The following is a 26,051-nucleotide window of genomic DNA, read 5'->3' as shown; positions in this document are numbered from 1 at the left end:
AGTGTAGGTCGTTCCTATTCGAATTGGTTGACATTTGACCCTCCACCACAGGATGGGGGTATACTAATTTCGTCATTCTGTTTGTAACACCTCGAAATAGGCATCTAAGACCCTATAAAGTATATATATTCTTGATCGTCATGTCATTTTAAGTCGATCTAGCCACGTCCGTCCGTCTGTCTGTCGAAAGCACGATAACTTTCGGAGGAGTAAAGCAACCCGCTTGAAATTTTGCACAAGAACTTTCTATTAGTGTAGGTCGGTAAATTGTGATTGTAAATGAGCCAAATCGGTCCATGTTTTGATATAGCTGCCATATAAACCACTCTTGTGTCTTGACTTCTTGAGCCTCTACAGGGCGCAATTCTCATCCGATTTGACTGAAACTTTGCACGTGGTGTTTTGGTATTACTTACTGCGCTAAGTATGGTTCAAATCGGTTCATGTTTTGATATAGCTGCAATATAAACCGATCTTAGGTCTTGACTTCTTGAGCCTCTAAAGGGCGCAAATCTCGGTTCATAACCTGATATTGCTGCCATATAAACCGATCTTGGGTCTTAACTTCTTCAATTGATAGAGTGCGCAATTTTAATCCGATTTGGCTGTAATTTTGTATGTGGTGTTTTGGTATCACTGTGCTAAGTATGGTTCAAATCGGTTCATAACCTGGTAAAGCTACCATATAAACCGATCTGGGATCTTGAGCCGCCAGAGGGCGCAGTTCTCATCCTATTTGGCTGAAATTTTGCAGTATGGCGCAAATCGGTACATAACCTTATATAGCTGTCATATAAACCGATCTAGAATATTGACTTCTTGAGCCTCTAGAGGGCGAAATTCTAATCCGATTTAGCAGAATTGCGTGTTCAATATGGTCTGAATCGATCTATAGCTTTATACAGCTCCCATATAAACCGATCTCCCGATTTTGCTTCTTGAGCCCCTACAAGGCTCATTCTTATCCGAATGCACCGAAATATTACACAATGTCTTCTACAATGTTCAGCATTCAATTCATTTATGGTCCGAAACGGACTATAACTTGATATAGCTTCAATAGCACAACAGTTCTTATTCAATATTCTTTGTTTGCCTAAAAAGAGATACTGCGCATAGAACTCGACAAATGCGATCTATGGTGGAGGGTATAAAAGATTCGGCCGGCCGAACTTATCACGCTCTTACTTGTTTTGTAAAGGGTGATTTTTTTGAGGTTAGGATTTTCATGCATTAGTATTTGACAGATCACGTGGGATTTCAGACATGGTGTCAAAGAGAAAGATGCTCAGTATGCTTTGACATTTCATCATGAATAGACTTACTAACGAGCAACGCTTGCAAATCATTGAATTTTATTACCAAAATCAGTGTTCGGTTCGAAATGTGTTCAAATTTTGACAAATTTTGTTCGGCGATGAGGCTCATTTCTGGTTGAATGGCTACGTAAATAAGCAAAATTGCCGCATTTGGAGTGAAGAGCAACCAGAAGCCGTTCAAGAACTGCCCATGCATCCCGAAAAATGCACTGTTTGGTGTGGTTTGTACGCTGGTGGAATCATTGGACCGTATTTTTTCAAAGATGCTATTGGACGCAACGTTACGGTGAATGAACACATTTCGAACCGAACACTGATTTTGGTAATAAAATTCAATGATTTGCAAGCGTTGCTCGTTAGTAAGTCTATTCATGATGAAATGTCAAAGTATACTGAGCATCTTTTTCTTTGACACCATGTCTGAAATCCCACGTGATCTGTCAAATACTAATGCATGAAAATCCTAACCTCAAAAAAATCACCCTTTATAAGGTGTTTTGTTATGACTTCCAACAACCGTGCTAAGTAGTGTTTAAATCGGTTCATAATCATATATATAAAAAACAATATGTGTTTGTTTGTTTGTTCGTGTATTCCTTATAGACTCAGAAACTGCTGAACCGATTTTCTTGAAATATTCACAGATGGTGCATAATGATCCCGTGGTGAAAATAGGGTACTTTCGGATGGGGTACTTAGGGGGGCCGCCCACCCTAAAACCTACCAAACATATATTTAGACCAATCACGACAGTATGCGACTCAAATGAAAGGTATTTAGGATATGAAAACGTATCTGATTTCAAATTGTCGGGCCAAGTGTTAGGGGGACCACCCCAACCCCCAAAACACCCATAAGTCGAACATACTTACCGACCATGGCAATATGGGACTCAAATGAAAGGTATTTGCGAATAGAATACGAATCTTATATCCAAATGTGGGACCACGTTTCTGGGGCTCCACCCCTTTCCCAAAACACCCCCCAAACAAGACTTTTTTACTGACCATGGGAATATGGGATTTAAATAAAAGGTATTTGGTTGTAGAATTTGAATCTGATATCCAAGTATTTGGGGGGCAGCCTCTTCCCAAAAATATCCCCCAAAGGGGATTAATTTACGACCATAGCAATATGGAGCTCAAATGAAAGATCTTTGAGAGTAAAGAACGAATCTGATATCAATATGCTGGAAAAGTGTCTATTGGGCCGCCCCACCCTTACAACACTACTATAGGGAGTATTTGCTGACTATTGCAATATGAGACTCAAATAAGAGGGTTTTTAGAGTAGAACACGAATCTGATATATATTTTCAAGGCCAACTCACTGAGTGGCAGCCCATCCCCCAAAATACCCCCCAAGCCGGTCATGTTTGCCGACTATGGAAATATGGGGCTCAAATTAAAGGTATTTGGGAGTAGAAAACGTATCTGATATCAACATTAGGGACCAACTGTCTAGGAGACGTCCCACCACCATAACAACCCTCAAATAGGACGTATTTGCTCACCAAGACATTTTGGATCTTAAAGAGAGTGGAACTAAATATTTGTTGACTTTTGCAATTAGGAGTTTAAATGAGATTAGAAAACGAATTTGATATCCAATTTTGAGGCCAATGGCAATATGGGGTTCAAATAAATGATATATAGATATATGAGAATAGAGCACGTTGCTGGTATATTTTCCGGGCTTAGTGTTTGGGGACAACCCCAATCACCAAAACACCCCTAAATCGGGCATATTTACCGACCATGTCAATGTGGAGCTTAAATGAAAGGTATTGGAGGGTAGAGCAAGAATTTATACCTAATTTCGGGACCAATTTTTTAGGGATCTGCATCTTTCCCAAAATACCCCAAAAACAGCAATTTTTTACTGACCATCGCAATATGGGGCTCAAATAAAGGTATTTGGCAGTAGAATACGAATTTGATATCCAAATGTAGGACCATGTATTTAGGGCATCACCCCTTCCCCATGAAAACCCCCAAAGCGACCATGCCAATATGTGGCGGGACGGGGGACGGCTCATCGTGTAAACTTCCCTAAACCGATGACAATATGGGGTCTAAATAAATGGCATTTGAAAGAAGAGAACGATGCTGATATTTTTTCAGGGCCAAGTATCTGGGGGACCACCTCACCCCCGAAAACACCCCTAAATCAGATATCATGAGAATATCGGGCTGAATAATGAAATAAGCAATTTTAAGAATGGAGTACACCTTACATTCAAACTTAAATTGGTAGACCAATAAAGATCATATGGGATTCAGATAAAGGTACTTATATTGTTGAACTGTCAGTCAAGCGATATACTATTTTCGTAGCATGGTATTTCACTAAAAGCTCTTTAATTGTCGAAAATAAATATTTAAAGGAATCTTTTGTTCCATATAAAGTAAAAGAAGGCGCAGCGGAGCGGGCCCGGGTCAGCTAGTCTGATATAAAATGCAAATTTGCCCATGAATATTTCATTCTCACATAGAAATGAGTGCTGTCCGATTCAACCCCCCGACAACGACCTATGGATTCAATACACGGTTTATGATTGGAACATGGAACGTCAGAACTTTCTCAGAATCATCGAGACTTTACCAAGTCGAGAACGAGATGTCAAACTACAACCTAGACATTCTCGGTTTAAGTGAAGTACGATGGCCGAAATCCGGAACTATGGATCTCGATGGCAATGAAACCCACCGAATAAATGGGGTCGTCTTTTACTGTAGCCGAAAGCAAATTGAGCAGTTATATCTTACAATGTCATATCTGAACGCATCATGATGTCAAGATTAAATTCAATTTTGTGACACTAATTAGGGAGCTGTATAGGAATGCTGAGGTTTCAGTCCGTTTCAATGGAAAAGAGAGTCGTCCTTTCGGGATCGATAAAGGAGTGAAACAGGCGACTACGTGGGTGATATGCCTCTTTGGGCATTGCTTTGCGCACATAAAAGCAAAATTGGAACGCTTGAATGAAAATGCGGCCAACGTAGGCCTGATAATAAACATAGCATAGACCAAATAAATGCTGATAGGAACAACAAATCTTGACACCGCTCACTATAAAAGCCCGTGTCATTAAAGATGTTAATAACTTTTCCCATCTTGGTGAAATTTATTTTATTATATAGCTGTACAACTTGGAGCTTGACACAAGCGACTACCCGCAAAATCAAAGTTTTTATAAATCGCTGCTTACGACAAATACTTCGAATTTTCTGACCAAACCGTATTTCAAATGAAAAATTGCAAATAAGAGAAAATGGTCTTAGTTGGGTCATATCCTACGCCGACCGCGCGATGATATAGCGAGAAATGTGCTAGACTGGAATCCAAAAGTACAGAGAAAGAGGGAATGCCAGAGAAGCACATGGATTCGCTGTACGAAAAAAGAGAACTGTAATCAACCCATATATCAAGCCAAAGCCAGAAAAAAATAAAAATCAGTTAAAATCACGAAATTAATTGATCCAATTATTTTTTTAAAGGAAACTTCTTCAATCACGAAAATTATAATATCATCACAGTTTTTGAAAAAGGTGATTGAAAAAAATTTCAATTAAAAAAATTGCATATTCAATTAAAAAATGATTGAACAGCTCTGTCGGAATCAAGCCAAAGCCAGAAAAAATAAAAATCAGTTAAAATCACGAAATTAATTGATCCAATTATTTTTTTAAAGGAAACTGCTTCAATCACGAAAATTATAATATCAATAACATTTTTTGAAAAAGGCGATTGAAAAAAATTTCAATTAAACAAATTCCATATTCAATTAAAAAGTGATTGAACATTTAATTGAAGAAATGGTTGAAAATTTTTAAATTCCCAATTATTTTTTTAATTGATCCAATTACAAAATTTCCGAAATTTCCAATTAATTTATTATTGAATGAAATAAAAATTTTATTGATCTCCATGCAATATTGTTCACATATGTTAAACTCCTGGAACACTAATTTGAGGTTTATGCTTGAGTCTATGATCACTCTTTAAAAACAAAAACCTCCGAAGTTTTGCGAAAAATGAAGCGGAAAATATTGTTTCCACAATTATAAAAGAAAGAGTAGCAAGGCGGGATTAGGTCTACCTACCGACATAGACTAATATTAAATGATATATTTTTATACCCACCACCATAGGATAGGGGGTATATTCATTTAGTCAATCCGTTTGCAACACATCGAATCGTCGTAAAATTTCGGATCGTCGTATAATTCTAAGACGATTTAACGATGTCCGTGTGTCTGTCCATCCGTCCGATTTCGCTGTATTTTGAAACTGTGGTCTTAAACATCCCGACATTCGACCCAAATATGGATCAGATCGGACTATATTTATATATAATTGCCATATAGAGAGTGGTTAAGGGTCTGAGCCCATAAAAACTGCATTTATTACCCGATTTGAAACAGTGAGTTATTTCTAGACTTCCGACGTCCGATCTGAATATGGTTCAAATCGGATTATATTTAGATATAGGAATCATATAGACCGATATGACGATAAAAGCTTTAATTATTACCCGATTTCACTGAAATGTAAATCAGTGAGTTGTTTTAAGCCTCCCGCCATCTGACCCAGATATTGTAAAGATCGGCCGATATTTAGATATAGCTGTCATATAGATCGATATGCCGATAACGGGTCTGAAGCCCATAAAAGTTTTATTTATTACCCGATTTCGTTGAAATTAGAAATAGTGAGTTGTTTTAAGCCTCCCGACATCCGACCAAAATATGAATCAGATCAAACTATACTGATATAGCTGGCATATAGACGGATCTTTCAATTTAGGGTCTTCATCCCATAAGAAGCGGGTTTCGTGCCTTATCTCGCAGAATCTGTTACTTGTATGCATTACATGCATTGGGGAAATAAACCCAGCAGAGAAACATTTACCTAGAATATCTTTTAATTAGGTCGATTAATCGATTCAAGAAGCCGTTATGCCAATAATATGCATCTTTTGATCACACATAAAAGTAGAATTGCGTCTAGAAATTTAAAAATGTAGTCGAAAGACTGTTTTTAGGGGAGTTTTATCTTTTATTTATAGAAAGTATTTATAAAAATGTTGAGCGGCTAGAATTTTTCAAAATGGACCGTCATAACATTGCTTTTGGGTCTAAAAAAGTTTCCGATTCAATTAAAAAATGATGGAAAGAACTTACTGCCTGGACCACTAACATTTTCCTCTCTTTGTCACTCGATACGTTCGCCAATTAAATGAGAATAGCTGTTTTCTCTTTATAAATTCAACTGTTTTGAATGAATTGGTGAATGAATCGAGTGCCAAAGGGGAAAAAATTTGGTGGTTTGATAGAATTTTTTTTAGACTCAAATAAAAACAATAATTTTTTAATTGAGAATATGAAAAATTTCAATTACGATCGTAATTGAATTAAAAAACAAGTAAAAGCGTGCTAAGTTCGGCCGGGCCGAATCTTATATACCCTCCACCATGGATCGCATTTGTCGATTTCTTTTCCCGGCATCTCTTCTTAGGCAAAAAAAGGATATAAGAAAAGATTTGCTCTGCTATTAGAGCGATATCAAAATATGGTCCGGTTTGGACCACAATTAAATTATATGTTGGAGACCTGTGTAAAATGTCAGCCAATTCGAATAAGAATTGTGCCCTTTGTGGGCTCAAGAAGTAAAATAGAGAGATCGATTTATATGGGAGCTGTATCGGGCTATATACCGATTCAGACCATAATAAACACGTATGTTAATGGTCATGAGAGAATCCGTCGTACAAAATTTCAGGCAAATCGGATAATAATTGCGACCTCTAGAGGCTCAGGAAGTCAAGACCCAAGATCGGTTTATATGGCAGCTATATAAGGTTATGAACCGATTTGAATCATACTTGGCACAGTTGTTGGATATCGTAACAAAACACGTCGTGCAAAATTTCTTTCCAATCGAATAAGAATTGCGCACTCTAGAGGCTCAAGAAGTCAAGACCCCAGATCGGTTTATATGGCAGCTATATCAGGTTATGGACCGATTTGAACCATACTTGGCAAAGTTGTTGGATATCATAACAAAACACGTCGTGCAAAATTTCATTCCAATCGGATAAGAATTGCGCATTCTAAAGGCTCAAGAAGTCAAGACCCCAGATCGGTTTATATGGCAGCTATATCAAAACATGGACCGATATGGCCCATTTACAATACCAACCGACCTACACTAATAGGAAGTATTTGTGCAAAATTTCAAGCGGCTAGCTTTACTCCTTCGGAAGTTAGCGTGCTTTCGACAGACAGACGGACGGACGAACGGACGGACAGACGGACGGACATGGCTAGATCGACATAAAATTTCACGACGATCAAGAATATATATACTTTATGGGGTCTCAGACGAATATTTCGAGTAGTTACAATCATAATGACGAAATTAGTATACCCCCCATCTTATGGTGGTACAATAATGATTGAATCAACAAAATTTTCAATTGGAAATTGCAAGAATTTTAACCACGATTGTAATTGAATTGAGCTTGTTGATGCCCTATGTTCACACTGAACTTTTTACTATTGCTCATATTTTGTTGTAATATATTTACACTCCAATTGTAAATAAAGAAAAAAAATACAACAAATCAAATAAATGTTCAAGTTTTTCGTCTGTTAGGGTAAGGATCATTAAATTTAACAATTTTTGTTTGTTTCTCTCTCTCTCTCTCTATATATATATATATATATATATATATATACATTTTTGTTTTTTTTAAGCAATTTCATGTTGTATACGTAATTTAATCCACTGGAAAAACATAATCATTTATTTATTTTTATTAAAACAGTATATATTATATATATATATATATATATATATATATATATATATATATATATATATATATATATATATATATATATATATATATATATATATATATATATATATATATATATATATATATATATATATATATATATATATATATACTTTTCCACTTTTAGAGCCACAGCAAGCGCATTTATTGACTAATCTTGCCAAAATTTTGCACAACGCTTTCCTCGACGACTACCACAATATTTGAGAAGTTTAATCGAAATCGGTTTAGAATTAGATATAGCTCCCATACATATATGTTCGTCCGATTTTGAGAGATATTTCAATAAAGTTGTAAAGTTCTCATTTGTTAACCGATTCTCTCGTAATTTGGCAGGAGAGATTTTCTTATATTTTTCGACTTTACTGGTTAGTCTTTTATAAATCGGCCCAGATTTAGATATAGCTGTCATATATGTATATCGCCCGATTTTCACTCCAAGAGCCACTGCAAGCGCATTTATTGACCAATATTGGTAAAATTTTGCACAACGCTTTTCTCGACGACTTCCACAATATCTGATAAGTTTGCACGAAATCGGCTCAGATTTGGTTATAGCTCCCACATATATGGTCGTCAGATTTTGGGTAATTTGCATTAATGTTGTCATTTGTCAACTGTAGATATTACAATTTGAACATATTTGCTTGAAATTTGGTACGGTTTGCTTAATAACCCAACTGAAAACATCCGCCGAGGTCCATCAAAATTGTTTCAGAATTGGATATAGCTCCCACTTTGTACTTATAGGGTAGGTGTAGGGTATTATACAGCGGCACCGCCCGACTTTTGCCCTTCCTTACTGGTTACTTGTTGTTGCATCCTTTCAAGGGATATTTTCATATCTTTGACGATTTGATTGCCACTATGCGGCGTGGATTTCGTTGAATTGGAGCCTTCACTCGCGATTCCACCACCAGTGCCATTATAACGATTTGTGGTGCGATTAACAAACATTTTCTTCATTTTGAGGTGTTTGGGTTCAATAGATGGTTGTGACTTTCCAGTCAAATATAACACAAGCCCACCATTACGCTTGAACTCCATCATTAAAAACTTTATTTTTAAATCAACTCGGAACTTTGGAGCCTTTTAAATCATGTAATGAGCTGTCAAGAAAGCGAATATCATGTAGCTGCCATTTTTAGATTGACATATATACCAGCGTAAACTTGGTAACACTTCGTGTCAGACACCCCGTAGCAGAACCTAGCCAACGAATAATGGATAACGAAGGATCACACTGTAATGGCCACATTTGAAAGGTATGTGCAGGAATAATTTTTGAAAACAGTTCAAGAAGAAGTCACTTACTGGTCGGTATGAAATGAGTCATCTACATGGACACGTAGATAAAGTTGTGTCTAACAATTGTCACAGTAACACTCGAAACCTGTACACTTTTGTTCATTCACTTTATAGTTGTCCTCGTAAAGACATTTCACTATTTTATTTTGTTTATAGCTTTATTTGAGATTTAATTTTTTTATGAAATATTATTTTAAAATTTGTTCTCCATATTTTTAGCTTTGACCCACTTAAGTTGTTTTCCAAATGAGAAACAAAATTACTTGACGTTTCTTCACAAGATGTTTCCACTGCCAAAAAAAAAAATACTTTAGAAAAGCCACATGAAAATGCAAATTTCACTGAACTTAGAACAATTGCAATTTTTTGACAAAAAAAAGAAAAAAACTAAATGTTTATAGCGAAAAAAAAACCACACGTTATATGTTCAACGTCTATGAGACTATGGTCGGCTTTTGGTGGCGATTCGATTTGGTTCCACATTTTTTTTTCGTTCAAAACAATTTCGGTTAAATGGGGCGTTTTGTGACAAAAATAATAACGCTACTGCTGCAACAGCTAAATCTACAGAAAAAAAAAATTATTATCATTCTAAATGGTGGTTGGCGTTTGGAAGATTTGTTGGCATATTAACCGTCTGAATGGTTCCATACAATAAGTACTAGCAGAAAAACAAAACCAAAACATTTTGTTTAAACATTTCGAATTCTCTAATGAATTATTGGGCCAGGGACGTCACTCAACAAGCTACAGAGAAAAAAATAGAAATTTCCCATATGAACAGTTTTGATCAAACTAAATTCAAATAACATTAAATTGGGATAACTATCTTTGTTGTTGTTGTTTTTTTTTTTTTTTGGTTGGTAGCACATTTTAATGCTTTATATTGGAAGCAACAACGACGCCTTTTCATTTGTTTTTGGGGAAAACCGAAAAAAGATCATTTAACACTGAACACGATGAGTGAATGTCACGAAAAAAAGCCAATAACGCAATAAGTTTACTTAATCCACATTCACACAACCTTTAATTAGACCATACCATCGAAGAAATTATAGCTTAACATGGCATTGGGAAATAAATCGTAAAAAGAAAGTGAAAGGTCAACCTTTGACTTCCATAGAAACAATTTGCCGGAAATTGCCTTTTACAGAAAATTGTGTATTTATATTTTGAAGGAATTTGATTTATGTACACAAACATTTTTGGTTTTCTGATGAGGGTTAATCCTTCCCTCATCAAAAAATCAGGGAATCTTAGTGGGGCACAACACACATTCCTCAATGGTAGATTGGTGCAGGCGGCCTCCCACGAGGTGGAACGGGAAATCGATACTTCTTTCTGGATACGAGTGGGATTTCTCATCGAATCTGTGGATCGGCTTGATGAACGAAGTCCTATTGGTTCTCAACAAGGATGGCGTGAGATTTATCACATTAGCGGACGAGTCGTGATACAGATCCGATGCAAGTTTCTATCGATGATCATGGAAAGGTAACTGAGGAGAATGTCAAGATATGGTACGAGAAATGGGTTGATTATAAAACCTAGAAGCTGGTGTCCTTCATTTGAAGATAGGTTAGGTTTAAGTGGCAGTCTGCCATCAGGCTCACTCAGACGTTTTCGCCCTTTGTGAAACCACAAGAACAGGAGAGGGAAGGTGCCTTCTAGTTCCTATCTTTGAACAATTCAGATCGCTATAAAAAGTCCAACAACTTGCGAATGTTCACATCCGCTAAATCAGACAAGTTCCCAAAAAATGAGTATCTAAGGTGGAATTCCTTCTGACTGCCAGTGCGGAACACACACACAGCAGATTTTCTACAATCTTCTTCATCGGCGTCCTGACATCTTATGCAGATGTCGTTACTTGCACATAATTGATAAGGGCACATAATTTTGGAAAGTTCACAACCCCCACTTTGCGACCATTTGTCGTTCGTTGTCCTTCAAGCTTGATCCCGAAGACTTAGCTTACGTGCAGTTAGGAACATATCCACCGATTTTAGGTTCCCTGAAATGTGTAAGGTAGTTTTCGCAAGCTCGTCTGCTCTACAATTCCCTGGGATATCTCTGTGACCCGGCACCCAGAACAGTTGTATTTTGAACTGTTCAGCCATCTCGTTGAGACATCTGCGACAGTTGAGTGCAGCTTTTGAATTCCAGGGATTTTACGGCTGCCTGGCTGTCTGGGAAGATATGTATGCCAATCGTTGTTATGGCATTACAACTTAGCCATTCCACTACTTTTTTAATTGCAAGAATCTCAGCTTGATACACTTCCATTACCAGGGATATCATAGTTCCAATCGGTTCTGTTAGGCATAGTGGTACAGTACTTTTGATCAAAAAGCGGCTCAGACAATGCGTACTCCACACTGCCTGGACATCGGGCATTGTATCAAGGATAACACAATGTGCTTAGCCAACGCATTACCAAAGAGAATGATCTCTTAGCCTCACAGCAGTGGTCGCAGCTGCAGTATATACCAAGTGCATAACACGCGGTTTAAACCCCAACTTTGGCCAATGGCTCTCTTTCGCTGTCGCACGTAGAGCTTTCTGATATATATCTCCAAGCCAAGTCATCAGCATATATGACCACTTTTACCCTCTTCTTTTACCAGAGACAATATTTTAAAGTGGAGGAGACTGATTCAACCAAGATTTGGCAGTCAAATTTCTGAAGGACAGTTCGTTGTGTAAGTACATATCACTGGAACTTACTTCCGTCAAAGATACAAGCCATAAGGAATGCTGATAAATTCATACGTGAAATTGACGAATATTTTAAATACATAATGTATTATGTCTAGTAATACGAGGGTTGCCTTTTATATTTCGGGATTGGACAACCCTTGTGGTGCAATGTGCCAACTGACAGCTCTATCGTAAAGCTTGCCAATTTTAAGGTTATACGTACTCAGAACGTTTTGACATACGAGCGATATTTGTGTTGTTTACAGTATCTTAAAAGATTAATTTCGCCCAAAAAATGCAATTAAATCGTGAACATTTTCGTGCGATTATTTTTCACAACTTTTGACGTGGATTAACTCAACAACAGGGCATCGATGAACTTAATTAAATTTTTAGCGATGAAGCTCCATCAAGGACCAGTGTTTATCGATGGTATGGTGAATTCAACCGAGGTCGTAGTTCACTCCAAGACGAATTTCGCGAAGGTCGTCCGAAATCAGTTGTTGTTCCAAAAACCATTGATGTTGTGCGCCAACTGATATTGCAAGATCGTCATGTGACCTATCGTGAGATTGAGACAACCTTAGGCATTTGTGGGACCAGCCAACATTCAATATTGCATAAACATTTGACCGTCAAAAAAATTTGTTCGCGTTAGATTTCATACAATTTGTGAATCGCCCGAAAAGGGCTCGTATCGATTGTTCGAAAGAAATGCTTCAAAATACGAAACAACTGCATTTTTGAGCACTCAAAACATCGATTTGATAAGTCATACGCCGTGTAGTCCTGACTTGCCACCGAATGACTACAAAATAAAATGAGAGGTCAACGTTTTTCGATACCTGAGGAAGCGGTTGATGCGTTGAGAGTGCATGTTTTGGTGATACCTAATTGAGAGTGGCAAAAGTGCTTCGACAATTAGTTTAAACGCATGTAAAAGTGTTTAGATGTTAATGGGGAATATTTTGAAAAACAATAAAGCAATTTTCGATGATTAATATTTGTTTTTGTGTTCTCTAATGCCTTCTACAGTACACAGCAGGCACGTAGCTCTCGGGCCCGATTAAATTAAAGTTTAGTAAAACTTTTTACAAAGACAAAATACCAATTATTTATAATATTTAACAGAGAGAAAATTTTGATCAGACCAGGACCGCCCCAATTTTTTTTTCTTAAGTTCAAAATTTTAATGAAACTTTTTCTAAACAAAATTAAATGAGATTCTTGCAATGAAATTTTTTCTAAAGAGAAAATTTCATAGTAATATTTTTAAAGACAAAACTTCATCAAAACAAAATGAAAAATTACAATACAAAATGAAAGATTTTCTATGTAAAGAAAAACTGGAAACACATTTTTTCTAAATGCAAAATTTCAATGAAATATGTTCAAAGGCAAAATGTTGCTCAGGCCCGGGCATCGTCAAGATTATTATCTCTAAAAGAAAGATTTCGATAAATTTCAATAGAATCTTTTCAAACGAAAACATTTTCTCAAATTTTTTCTATAGACAATTTTCAACAAGTAAAAGCGTGCATAGTTCGGCCGGGCCGAATCTTATATACATCCATGGATCGCATTTGTCGAGTTCTTTTCCCGGCATCTCTTCTTAAGCAAAAAAGAATATAAGAAAAGATTTGCTCTGCGATATCAAGATATGGTCCGGTTTGGACCACAATTATATTATATGTTGGAGACCTGTGTAAAATGTCAGCCAATTCGAATAAGAATTGCTCCCTTTGGGGCTCAAGATAGAGAGATCGATTTATATGGGAGCTGTATCGGGCTATAGACCGATTCAGACCATAATAAACACGTAAGTTGATGGTCTTGAGAGGATCCTTCGTACAAAATTTCAGGCAAATCGGATAATTGCGACCTCTAGAGGCGACCTCTGGAGGCTCAAGAAGGCAAGATCCCAGATCAGTTTATATGGCAGCTATATCAGGTTATGAACCGATTTGAACCTTACTTGACACAGTTGTTGAGAGTAAGAATAAAAAACACGTCATGCTAAATTTCAGCCAAATCGGATAGGAATTGCGCCCTCTTGAAGCTCAAGAAGTCAAGTCCCCAGATCTGTTTAACTGACAGCTATATCAGGTTAAAAACCGATTTGAACAATACTTGGCACAGTTGTTGGATATCATAACAAAATACTTCGTGCAAAAATCATTCAAATCGGATAAGAACTGCGCCTTCTAGAGACTCAAGAAGTCAAGACAAAAGATCGGTTTATATGACAGCTATATCAGGTTATAAACCGATTTGAACCATACTTGGATATCATAACAAAACACGTCGTGCAAAATTTCATTCCAATCGGATAAGAATTGCACAGTCTAGAGGCTCAAGAAGTCAAGACCCCAGATCGGTTTATATGGCAGCTATATCAAAACATGGAGCGATATGGCCCATTTACAATACCAACCGACCTACACTAATAAGAAGTATTTGTGCAAAATTTCAAGCGGCTAGCTTTACTCCTTCGGAAGTTATCGTGCTTTCGACAGACAGACAGGCGTACGGACATGGCTAGATCGACATAAAATGTCGCGACGATCAAAAATATATAACTTTATGGGGTCTCAGACGAATATTTCGAGTAGTTACAAACAGAATGACGAAATTAGTATACCCCCCATCCTATGGTGGAGGGTATAATAAATATTTTTTGACCCTCGACTCCCTTGTCTAATTTGGATGAAATTTCATATATTCATAATTTAGAGCGTAGCACAGAGGTTAGCATGTCCGCCTATGGCGCTGACCATCAGATATTATTTTCAGCGGTGGTTTTCCCCTCCTAATGCTAGCAACATTTGTGAGATATTGGGTTGCCCAAAAAGTAATTGCGGATTTTTCATATAGTCGGCGTTGACAAATTTTTTCACAGCTTGTGACTCTGTAATTGCATTCTTTCTTCTGTCAGTTATCAGCTGTTACTTTTAGCTTGCTTTAGAAAAAAAAAGTTTAAAAAAAGTATATTTGATTAAAGTTCATTCTAAGTTTTATTAAAAATGCATTTACATTCTTTTAAAAAATCCGCAATTACTTTTTGGGCAACCCAATACTATGCTATGTAAAATTTCTCAACAAAGAGGTGTCGCACTGCGGAACGCCGTTCGGACTCGGCTATTAAATGGAGGCCCCTTTTCATTGAGCTTAACACTTGAATCGGATAGCACTATAAGATATTTGAGAAGTTTGCCCTGTTCCTTAATAGAATGTTCATGGGCAAATTTGCATTTTGCATGTTGACGTAGTTACTTTTATACCCTCCACAGTTTGACGGCCACCGTTGCGCAGAGGTATGCATGTCCGGCTATGACGCTGAACGCCTGGGTTCGAATCCTGGCGAGACCATCAGAGAAAATTTTCAGCGGTGGTTTTCCCCTCCTAATGCTGGCAACATTTGTGAGGTACTATTCTATGTAAAACTTCTCTCCAAAGGGTTGTCGCAAAATGTCAGTTCTGTGTTTACATTCTCTGCAAACTTCCTCATTTTTTTGCACGTTCTCTTTGTCTGAGTTCCGTTACCTCTCATTTAACTGGCACACGTACGCAAGCGAGGGCAAGTTTCTTTGGTTGTGTTGAGAACAATGCCTATTTTGAAATGACATCTTGATGACGAGATGGCGGATTGCACCATATGATATGTGGTTGTTAAACAAATGAGACCACTATTAATTGTTTCGCCATGGGAGGAGAAATAAACGGCATCATATAAGCAGAACCTAAATGGCTCGTGGTAAAAATTGGAAAAAATTTATTTTTTTGAAATATTTGACCTTTATTGTTCCTTATTTTTTAAATTTATTTGCGTAAATTTTTATGGAAATAAAATTCATTTAAACCAATTGACCGACACAAACAATAACCTGTTGAAATCATAAAACTAGTTCAAACTAAAATGAGTGCAAAAGAAATAATATCATCAAAATACTCAAGCTGGTTCGCCAAAACTATCACTATAACTATCGCAAAAACAAGGACATTTTGAAGGCTTTGAAAAATCAGGATCGGCCTGAAAATAGTGTGTTGGCAAGTCGTACAAAATTAAGCTCTGACTTTAAACACATGTCACCGCCGATGGGCCAAATCCTGCAACCAGTAGCGACGACAATTTTCAAAAATATTTTCAGGTATCTATACCAATTTCACAGCAACAGAAAAATTTTTGCAATTTTTTATTTTGAACAAATGTGGAGTGGCCCCCCAGATACAATCATGGCTACGTCCCTGATACACAGAATAAAAATTAACTTATAAAGGGTATCTCTTTAGCTATTATCTCTTTGGCAACACTGGTTTACACAGCTCACGCACATTTCGTGTTTGGTGTTTGGTGTAACTATCAAACATCTTTAGTTTGGTCTATAATTTAACCACGAATCATCTTACAAACGAACAACGCTTGCAAATTATTAAATTTTATTATCAAAATGCGTGCTCTGTTAAGAAAGTTCATCACGCGCTTCTTCCATTGAGCGACGAAGCTCATTGTTGGCTCAATGGTTATGTAAATAAGCAGAATTGTCGATTTTGGAGTGAAGATCAGCCAAAAGCATTGCAAGATCTACCAATGCATCCAGAAAAAGTCACAGTTTGGTGCGGTTTATGGGCAAGTGACATCCTTGGACCGGATTCCTTCAAATATGATGCAAATCTTATTTGAAGAAACGTAACGTTCACTATTCACAGTTGAATGGTGAGCGCTGCGATGATATCCAACTTTTTTTTGCCCAAAATGCAAGAGCTTGACTTGCATGGCATGTGGTTTCAACAAGACGGTGCCACATGCCACACAGCACGCTTATCAATGGGCTTCTTGGGAGGCAAGCCCGCTTCAATTGACGCATTGGAAGACAACATTGAAGCATTTATTCGTGAGATACCGGCCGAAATGTTGCCAAAATTGGATTTAGCGGATGGACCATTTGAGGCGCAGTCACGATCAACATTTGCATGAAATAAACTTCAAATATTAAATGATATGGACCGTACTATCGATTCAAAAATGATTTTATGCATTTTTCTGAATTTAAGGTTTTTTTTTTGAAATACTTTCCTATAGCTCTTAAATAATCATCCTTTATTTATAATCTAAACTTCTAGGTCTTATGGGTGTATCTTGGCTTCAAATATAATCAAAATTTTTGGCATACACAACTTGCCAATACCGTTTGGTTGAATGCAGTACATATTTCAAAAAGTTAAGATTGTGCAGCCGTACAGGCACGCAGCCCAAAATGTTTTTTTTTTTTTTTTTTTTAATTCTAAAAACCTTATTGTCATGAATGGTGGTTTAAGGAAAAAGGATGACCCCCAAACACATTTTTATGTCAGATTCGTGCTGCTTTCCCTTCAAGACCCCATATTACCAGATCGCACTACACAAAGTGTGCTATTTTCATCACATGATCATGTTAATTTAAACTATCTGAATATTGCAAAGGATTCGTAGTCTATACGAACATAAAAACATACAAAAAGATATTACCTTTATATGGGGTGGACCGGATCCTTAGAGACTGGATAATTCATATGCTAAGCAACAGGTGGATAAATTGTGGGTCCCATGACATAAATATAAGGGAGAAAGTGGCACAGGGCACGCCAAAGGGGGCTTTTTATCGTCACTACTTTGGGTGACCACCATAAATAACCTATTACGGATGCTGACTGAGAAAGGCATTTGAACCCGTCTGCTATACAGACGATGTTATGATACTAGAAAGCCCGAAAAAGTCTTATATACAGCGGTCAAAAAAAGTATTCATCATTCAATGTTTTTTTTTAATAAGTCTACAAAAGACAATTGGAATAAAAACATATTAAACTAATGATGCAGTAGTGCTTGTGTGATATATATGTACACAATTTCATTGTTTTTAAAGAAAAAAATAGTATTTATTGGAACAAAAAGGGCCATTTTACAGCTAAACACAAAAAATTAAACAAAAAAAGTATTCATCATTGCAAAAAAAACAAAAAAATAAATAACATAATTTAAAAAAATTAATACTTTGTTATTCGACCACCGCGTCTTATAACTTCTTTTAAACGGTTTGACATCGATTGGACTAATTTAGCGGTTATATTTTGGTCTATATTAGTCCATTCCTCCATTATCACCTGTTGCATTTGACTCTTGCTCGAAAAATTGCGCGTTCTCAATTTGCGTTCGAGATGTTCCCAAAGATGTTCAATTGGGTTCAAGTCGGGACTTTGAGGAGGAGTTTTAATGACTTTGGGGCAGTTATACAGCATCCACATCTTTGGGGTCATTATCTTGATAATATTGAAAGTTATTACCAAGCCCAAGTTTTACAGCACTATCTTTTAAATTCCTCTTTAAAATGTCAATGTAATACTTATGATCCATTACTCCATTAATAATTTCAAGATTTCCCGCTCCTGAAGCCGCCATACACCCCCAAACCATTAAACCACCTCCACCATGTTTTACAGTAGCAACTGTGTTTCGTTCTTCAAGCTCTGTATTTGGTTTTCTGTACACTATGACCTTTCCATCGCACCCAAAAAGATTAAACTTGCTCTCGTCTGCAAAAATGACTGTTTTCCAAAATGATTCGGGCTGTTTTACATACATTTTTGCGAAGTTTAGCCTTTTCACTCGGTTTATTTTATTTATAAAGGGCTTCTTACGTGCAGTTCTTCCTCTGTAACTATGCCTTTTGAGTGTATTTCGAATTGTTTGTGTAGTAACTTCCTTCCCTAAATATTCCATAGTGTTTTTACGAAGAATGGTCGCATTTGTCTTCGGAGTTTTCTGAACTTGCCGCACTAGCCAACGCACATCTCCAACTGAAAGTGCTTTTGGTCGACCAGATCTTGGTTTATTGTCAACAGTTTTCGTTTCTGTCCACTTTCTGATGATGGATTGTATAGTAGATCGTGGTCTATTTAATATTTCACTGATAGTTTTTTGAGTTAAACCATTCCTGTGGTGTTTTATTATCAAAACTTTTACCTCATCAGAAACCTCGTTTTGCTTACGATCCATTTTGACAAAAACTATATTTTCAATGAAATTAAATATTTGCTGTCAAGGGCAAAGCCTCCTTTACTAAATAAAACAGAAAAGGGGGATTCCCAAATAATAATTTGTAGGGAATGGATGAAGGGTCCAACCCTAGGATATATTAAGGGCAGGATGAAGGGTCCAACCCTAGCAGTTTTGAGGGCAAGATTAAGGGTCCAACCCTAGTGGTTTTATATTTCATTAAATTATGAATTTTATGAACAAATCCTAACCAGACGAAACGTCCTAGCTGGATAATGTTCAGTTTAATTTTATATTTATTTTACGGGCCAAGTCAGACTTAAAAGTCCTAACTTGTCCTCCTATGAGTTTCTTCCGCTTTAAATAATGAGACAACTGTCCTCGTTGAATGCTATTAGAAGAAGAATTTTATTTTTAACAAAGTTTAAGACTAAGCCTACAAGTGTTTGACAAACTTAATCTGTTATACACTCAAAACAAAAGAAAACATGTTATACAAACGAGAGTGAGAGTACTCACTATAGATCATATGACAAAACGTATAATAAAGAAAGAGACAAATGCTATTAGGTGAGTGATAATGATTCGAGTGTAAAATTGCAAATGAGAGAAGAAATCCATGGTATATAAATCAATGGTATAAGTTAATGTTACAAATGGTAAAAATATCAATGGTATAAATCAAAACTCAAAAGAGTGTTTTAATATTTAACGTTAAAGAGAAATTGGTTACACTCAAGCAAAAATCTAAGTTCAAATAAAATTAAAGTGCATTACGTATAATATCAAAAATATAATTATCTTCAATGTGATTTATATAAAAGCTGCTTCTACATGCTCCCCCTCTGCCTCAGAAATCGTCCCGATGATGTGGCAGGACATTCCCGTATCTGTGTGGCTGTCGTCGGTTGCGGTAGGACCTTCTGTTCATTGTAGTATTACCTTCTGTGGCATTTGTTGAAGGTGGTATATTTTCGATGGGTTGTTGCATTATGTGTGTTGTGTCATTGGGTGTAACGTTTTTAGGCTTGAGTATCGGCTTTGTAGTAATTGCATTCTTGTTCGTCGCAGTTGCATTTTCAAATTGCTCTGTGTTGTCTGTTGAAGAGGCTTTCCTAGGCCGACCTCTACGTTTGAGTTTATAAAGAGGTTTATCAGTATTTCCTTCATATAAGGTTAGGTCTGATGAGTGATAAGTTGCTATTGGAACACTGGGTTGATCCATTGAAGCTACAGTGTAACACGAGGTTCCCTTTTTGTTCAATATTATATATGGTCCATCACGCCGAGGTACCAGTTTTGAAGTGAGATTATTATCTTTCTTACTAAGAATGTGCGTTGAAATAAGCACTCTGTCACCCATTTCAAAGTTTTGCTGCGGTCTGCGTTTCAAATCTGCATATAGTTTGTTTCTGTCTTGCATCTTTTCTTGGCACTCCATTGCAAGGGAAAGGCTATCAGCAAGTCGAAGAAGGTGAGGTGTTATTTGAGGTACGAAATTTTCTGCTTTTACTATAGCTTTTAGATCTGTTTGAACTTGCATCGGTGTCCTCAATTCACGCCCAAATGTCAAATATGCGGCAGTATATCCAGTGGATGCACATTTCGCAGTATTCATGGCAAATCTTATGGATGGCAAATTAACATCCCAGGTGGTATGATCTTGACCAACGTAGATTGACAGCTGCACTTTTAAGTCACGGTTCTTTCGTTCCACCGGGTTGGCTTCCGGATGATACACCGGTGTAAATGACTGCACAATGCCTAAGCAGTAAGTGAGTTTTTGCATTACGCTCGAAATAAATTGTGTGCCATTATCTGAATGGACTCTTCTTGGAATTCCATATCGCAAAAAGACTTCGTTTAATAAAATTAATGCACAGTTCTCAGCTGAAGCAGTTTTTAAAGGAAATAACTCAGTCCAACGGCTACATAAATCCTCTACAATCAATATCCACTGGTGGCCTTGTGGGGTGCGTGGCAGTGGTCCAAACAAATCAATTGCTATTATTTCGAATCTCTGATTGCTGCTAACAGTTTTCAGAAGACCAGCAGGTTTTAAGTTTGAGGGCTTATAGCGTTGACACTCAATGCAGCATCTGACATAGTTTGTGATCTGTTTTCTCATACCTGGCCAATAATAATGTGGCGATATTCGACTGATTGTTCTATCGATTCCATAGTGACCAGCGGTAGAGACGTCATGAAAGTTATAAAGAATCATGCTACGCATTGACTCAGGAACTACCAATTGTCCATTTTCTGATTCTTCCTCAGAGCAAAATCTATATAGAACACCATCTAACATGATATAACCTCTGCCTGTGTATTTAGACACATTTTCGTCATCATTTTCGAATGAATCAATTATGGCTTTCAATGCTGGGTCTTTTATTTGTGCCTCTCTGAAGTCTTCAGCTCCTTTGTGTGGAAAATCGATTTCAATGGCCATACATTCGCACTTTAGCTCATTGTGGCTCTCCAGCAAGCAAGGTGGTCTTGAAAGGGTGTCTGCCACAATATTTTGGCGACCAGGGGTATATTCAAATCGAATGTTAAATGTCTGGAGTTGTAGAGCCCATCTTGCTAGACGACCTGTTGGGCTTTTTAGGCTAAATAGCCATTTTAAGGGCTGATGATCAGTGAGCACCAAAACTTCAGAACCTTCGATATAACCCCTAAATTTTTGAACTGCCCATACTACCGCCAAGGCTTCTCTTTCTGTCGTAGAGTAGTTTTTCTCGGCTACCAATAATAATCGACTCGCATATTCGATTATATGCTCTTCCTCCTTCTCCCCCTGGACTAAAACAGCCCCCAAAGCATAGTTGCTTGCATCAGTTTTCAATATGAATGGCAAATTTTCGTCAACTTGTTTTAAAATCGGTGGAGAGGACAGAAGGTTTTTCATGGTATCAAAAGCTGACTGCTCTCTTTCTGACCATCGCCAAATAGCGTTTTTCTTGATTAAATCTGATAAAGGTTTAGAAACGTTGGCAAAAGAAGGAATGAAACGCCTGTACCATGAGCACGTTTGTAAAAATGACAAAACTTCTTTTGGATTTCTTGGTTTAGGCCTTTCCATTATAGCTTTTGTCTTTTCTGGATCGGGTTTGAGTCCTTTGGTAGTAAGAATATGCCCAAGGTATTTGATGACTGGCTTGCAAAAGAAACATTTTTCTCGGTTGAGATGAAATCCGAACATTTTAAGTCGTTCAAATATTTGTTTTAAATCGGATATATGTGAACCCAAATCTTTTGAACAAATAATGATGTCATCCAAATACGCCAGGATTAATATATTCGGTAGGCCATTGCGAAACTTATCAATAAGACGTTGGAACTTAGCTGGGGCATTTTTTAAGCCAAAAGGCATTCTATTAAACACATATATACCAAACGGTGTTGTGAAGGCAGTCTTCTTTCTATCCTTTTCCGCAACTTTTATCTGCCAGTAACCGGAACGCAAGTCTAAGGTCGACATGAATGGCGTGGTTTTCGCTGAGTGTAAAAGATCATCGATCCTTGGTAAAGGATATGTATCTGCAGTAGTTATCGCATTTAGGCGACGATAGTCAACGCATAGTCTAATTGAACCATCTTTTTTAGGAATCAGAACAACTGGGAATGCCCATGGAGATTCTTCTTCTTGTATGATGCCTTTTTCCAACATTTTATCTAGCTCAGCTTTTAAAACAGTTTTCATTTTTGGCGAAATCCTGTATGGGGCGTTAGCTATGGGTTCATGTGATCCTGTTTTTATATAGTGTTCTACATGAGGTGCTGGAATATCAATGTCCTCAAATATTTCCTTTTCAGCTACCAGTAATTCTTCAAGTGATTTTCTTTCTTTTTCGGTCAAATGTGGACCTTCACTTCGACGGAGCTTTATATCAATTGAATTTAATTCAATTGGTGTGAATATTTCATCGCAATACTCATCGTATTTTACTTTCTTTGGAGGTGGAAAAAGACTTGAAACAGATTGGATTTCGGTATTTTCTGAAACTGAGTCTTTAAAGATTTTGTTTATACTTTTTGGCGAGTAATCATTATTGCCATTCTCGAACCAGGACAAAAAATCTTTTACATCGTCTGGTGTCTCATTCACCTTTTTAATCGAAGAAATACTATTTAGTATACCAGGTTGATGAAGTTTGAAGCTAAAATTTGTTGACGGATCATCTTTAAAATGCCATATACGTTGGGCTAGGTCCAGAACAATATTATTTTCTTCAAGGAAATCTATTCCTAGTAGGGTTCTGTTTCCTATAGCCTTGGGCAAACAAATGAAACGTATTTTCTTAAAGCGTTTTCCAATTATAATATCCACTACTGTAGAGTATACGGTCTCATTTCTAGCAATACCATCTGCCAGTATAATCTCAGCGCATACTTTTTGGAATGGTACCTCTTTTTGAATTAGCTTTTGATAAAGATGGTAACCAGCAACGCTAGTTCGAGCTGCGGTGTCAAAATATGCCTCTCCCTGTAAACCATTTACATTTATGTCCACCACTGGGACGTTACGTCCCACTACTGTAGAATGCATGGAATTAAAATCAAGGTGACCATCTCTTGGATCAGTATTCGAATTTGTTTTATTACAGAATGGGCAATTTGAGCGGTAGTATCCTGCTGCTCCACATCCGTAACAGTTCAAATTTGTTTCTGGCCTTTCCTTAGCATTTTTGTGCTTTTCTGCTTCAATTTTCTTGAAACAATTTTCTGCCAAATGGTTTCGTTTTCTGCAGAAAGTGCATCTTAGGACAGATTTTCCCTGATTTTCGGCTGGCTTTGACTTTTCTTCCACCTTATCTTGCCTATTCTCAGCAACAAGCATTTCAATTTCCCTTGCCTTACATAGGAGATCATGAAAAGATGTTACGCTTTCTCTTTGAATTCTTTCTCGGATTTTCAAACTAAGCTGGCTAAATATCATGTTAAGCATAGTATTTTCTGAAAGTTTTTCTGATAGTTGTGCGAAAAGTCGTCGCTTTCTACAAATGAAACTGTCTGTAGTCTCAAACAACTTTTGTTTTTCTTGCGCAATCTCACTGAATATTCGCCAATCTGGTTTTGGAGGTGCAAAGGCTCCTCGTAAAAGATCTACAGCATCATTGAATGTCTTCGCTTCATCCTTGACTCCTTGCCACCAACTGGAAGCGTAGCCTTCTAATAATAGGGGAAGACTAGTGAGTGCCAGAAAGTCTGAAATATTTTCGGCTTCTTTATAGACTAAAATTGTAGCTAAAAAATCTTCTACGTTTGTCGAATTTCGGTTGCCATGAAAACGAGCTGTGCAGTTACTAAATGTCGATTTGACTTCTTGTCTGACGCTTAAACCACTTATGAGTGTTCTGAATTGGGCATCGCTTAAGACCATATTTCGTGAAGCCTCGCTTGTGGTTCCAGAAGAACCTTTTGTACTAGCGCTTGTACTTGCACTTGTACTAGAACTAGTATTTGAATTTGCCTTGGCAACATTCTGAGTGCGGTCCAACTCCATTGCTAATCCACTGTTTAGGGTATCAGTTAAAGATGACGTTGAACGTGGGCTTCGCCTTACAGCCATATAGGGTAAAATATATTTTCAAAATAGGGGAACCCTGTTTAAGAGAATCTTCTTCAACCTCGCTGCCTATAGCAATATCACCTCTCTTTATATGGAATATCACTCAAATTCAAAGCAACAACGCAAGCCTTCTTTGCAACGACAACAACGAATGGTCAAACCGATGACTGAGATGATGAATTGCAATAACAACAGAAGCAAATGAAATAATGGTTATGCTGAAGATATGCAACAACAACTACAGAAGCAACAGAAATGATGATCGTGGTGATGATTTGCAACAACAACACTGGTGGGATTTGACGACTAATGCAATTGAGTATCAGCAAGAACGCAATAATGCACTGAAACCAAACCAATGCTGGACAACAACAACAATACTCCAAGAATAATCAGAGCAGTATGGTCGGACAAATGTTTGATGACGTCAGCACCACGTTGAAACCACAGAAATAGTAAAAATCTTATTAATTTTCAGGAAACTTAAGTTTTTGTTGGGCGCCAATTGTAGGGAATGGATGAAGGGTCCAACCCTAGGATATATTAAGGGCAGGATGAAGGGTCCAACCCTAGCAGTTTTGAGGGCAAGATTAAGGGTCCAACCCTAGTGGTTTTATATTTCATTAAATTATGAATTTTATGAACAAATCCTAACCAGACGAAACGTCCTAGCTGGATAATGTTCAGTTTAATTTTATATTTATTTTACGGGCCAAGTCAGACTTAAAAGTCCTAACTTGTCCTCCTATGAGTTTCTTCCGCTTTAAATAATGAGACAACTGTCCTCGTTGAATGCTATTAGAAGAAGAATTTTATTTTTAACAAAGTTTAAGACTAAGCCTACAAGTGTTTGACAAACTTAATCTGTTATACACTCAAAACAAAAGAAAACATGTTATACAAACGAGAGTGAGAGTACTCACTATAGATCATATGACAAAACGTATAATAAAGAAAGAGACAAATGCTATTAGGTGAGTGATAATGATTCGAGTGTAAAATTGCAAATGAGAGAATAAATCCATGGTATATAAATCAATGGTATAAGTTAATGTTACAAATGGTAAAAATATCAATGGTATAAATCAAAACTCAAAAGAGTGTTTTAATATTTAACGTTAAAGAGAAATTGGTTACACTCAAGCAAAAATCTAAGTTCAAATAAAATTAAAGTGCATTACGTATAATATCAAAAATATAATTATCTTCAATGTGATTTATATAAAAGCTGCTTCTACAAATTGAATTTGA

General features: G+C 36.9%; 1 protein-coding gene across 2 annotated transcripts in view; it reads right to left on the bottom strand.

Moving 5' to 3' along the window:
* The window catches only part of LOC106092729 (glycoprotein 3-alpha-L-fucosyltransferase A), a 176,034-nt gene that overhangs the window by 52,882 nt on the left and 97,101 nt on the right, over positions 1 to 26,051 (bottom strand). Inside the window, exon 1 of one of the 2 annotated variants that reach the window (XM_059369905.1) lies at positions 9,499 to 9,587. The exons of the other annotated variant lie outside the window; for it this stretch is intronic. The gene's annotated coding sequence lies outside the window, so the exon portion shown is untranslated. Of the gene's footprint in view, positions 1 to 9,498; positions 9,588 to 26,051 lie in introns of those variants that run through there. 2 annotated transcript variants of the gene reach the window in all.

This window comes from Stomoxys calcitrans, chromosome 1 (genome assembly GCF_963082655.1).
Source record: "Stomoxys calcitrans chromosome 1, idStoCalc2.1, whole genome shotgun sequence".
Taxonomy (NCBI): Eukaryota; Metazoa; Arthropoda; class Insecta; order Diptera; family Muscidae; genus Stomoxys; species Stomoxys calcitrans.
This window is presented reverse-complemented; position numbering and strand designations above follow the sequence as displayed.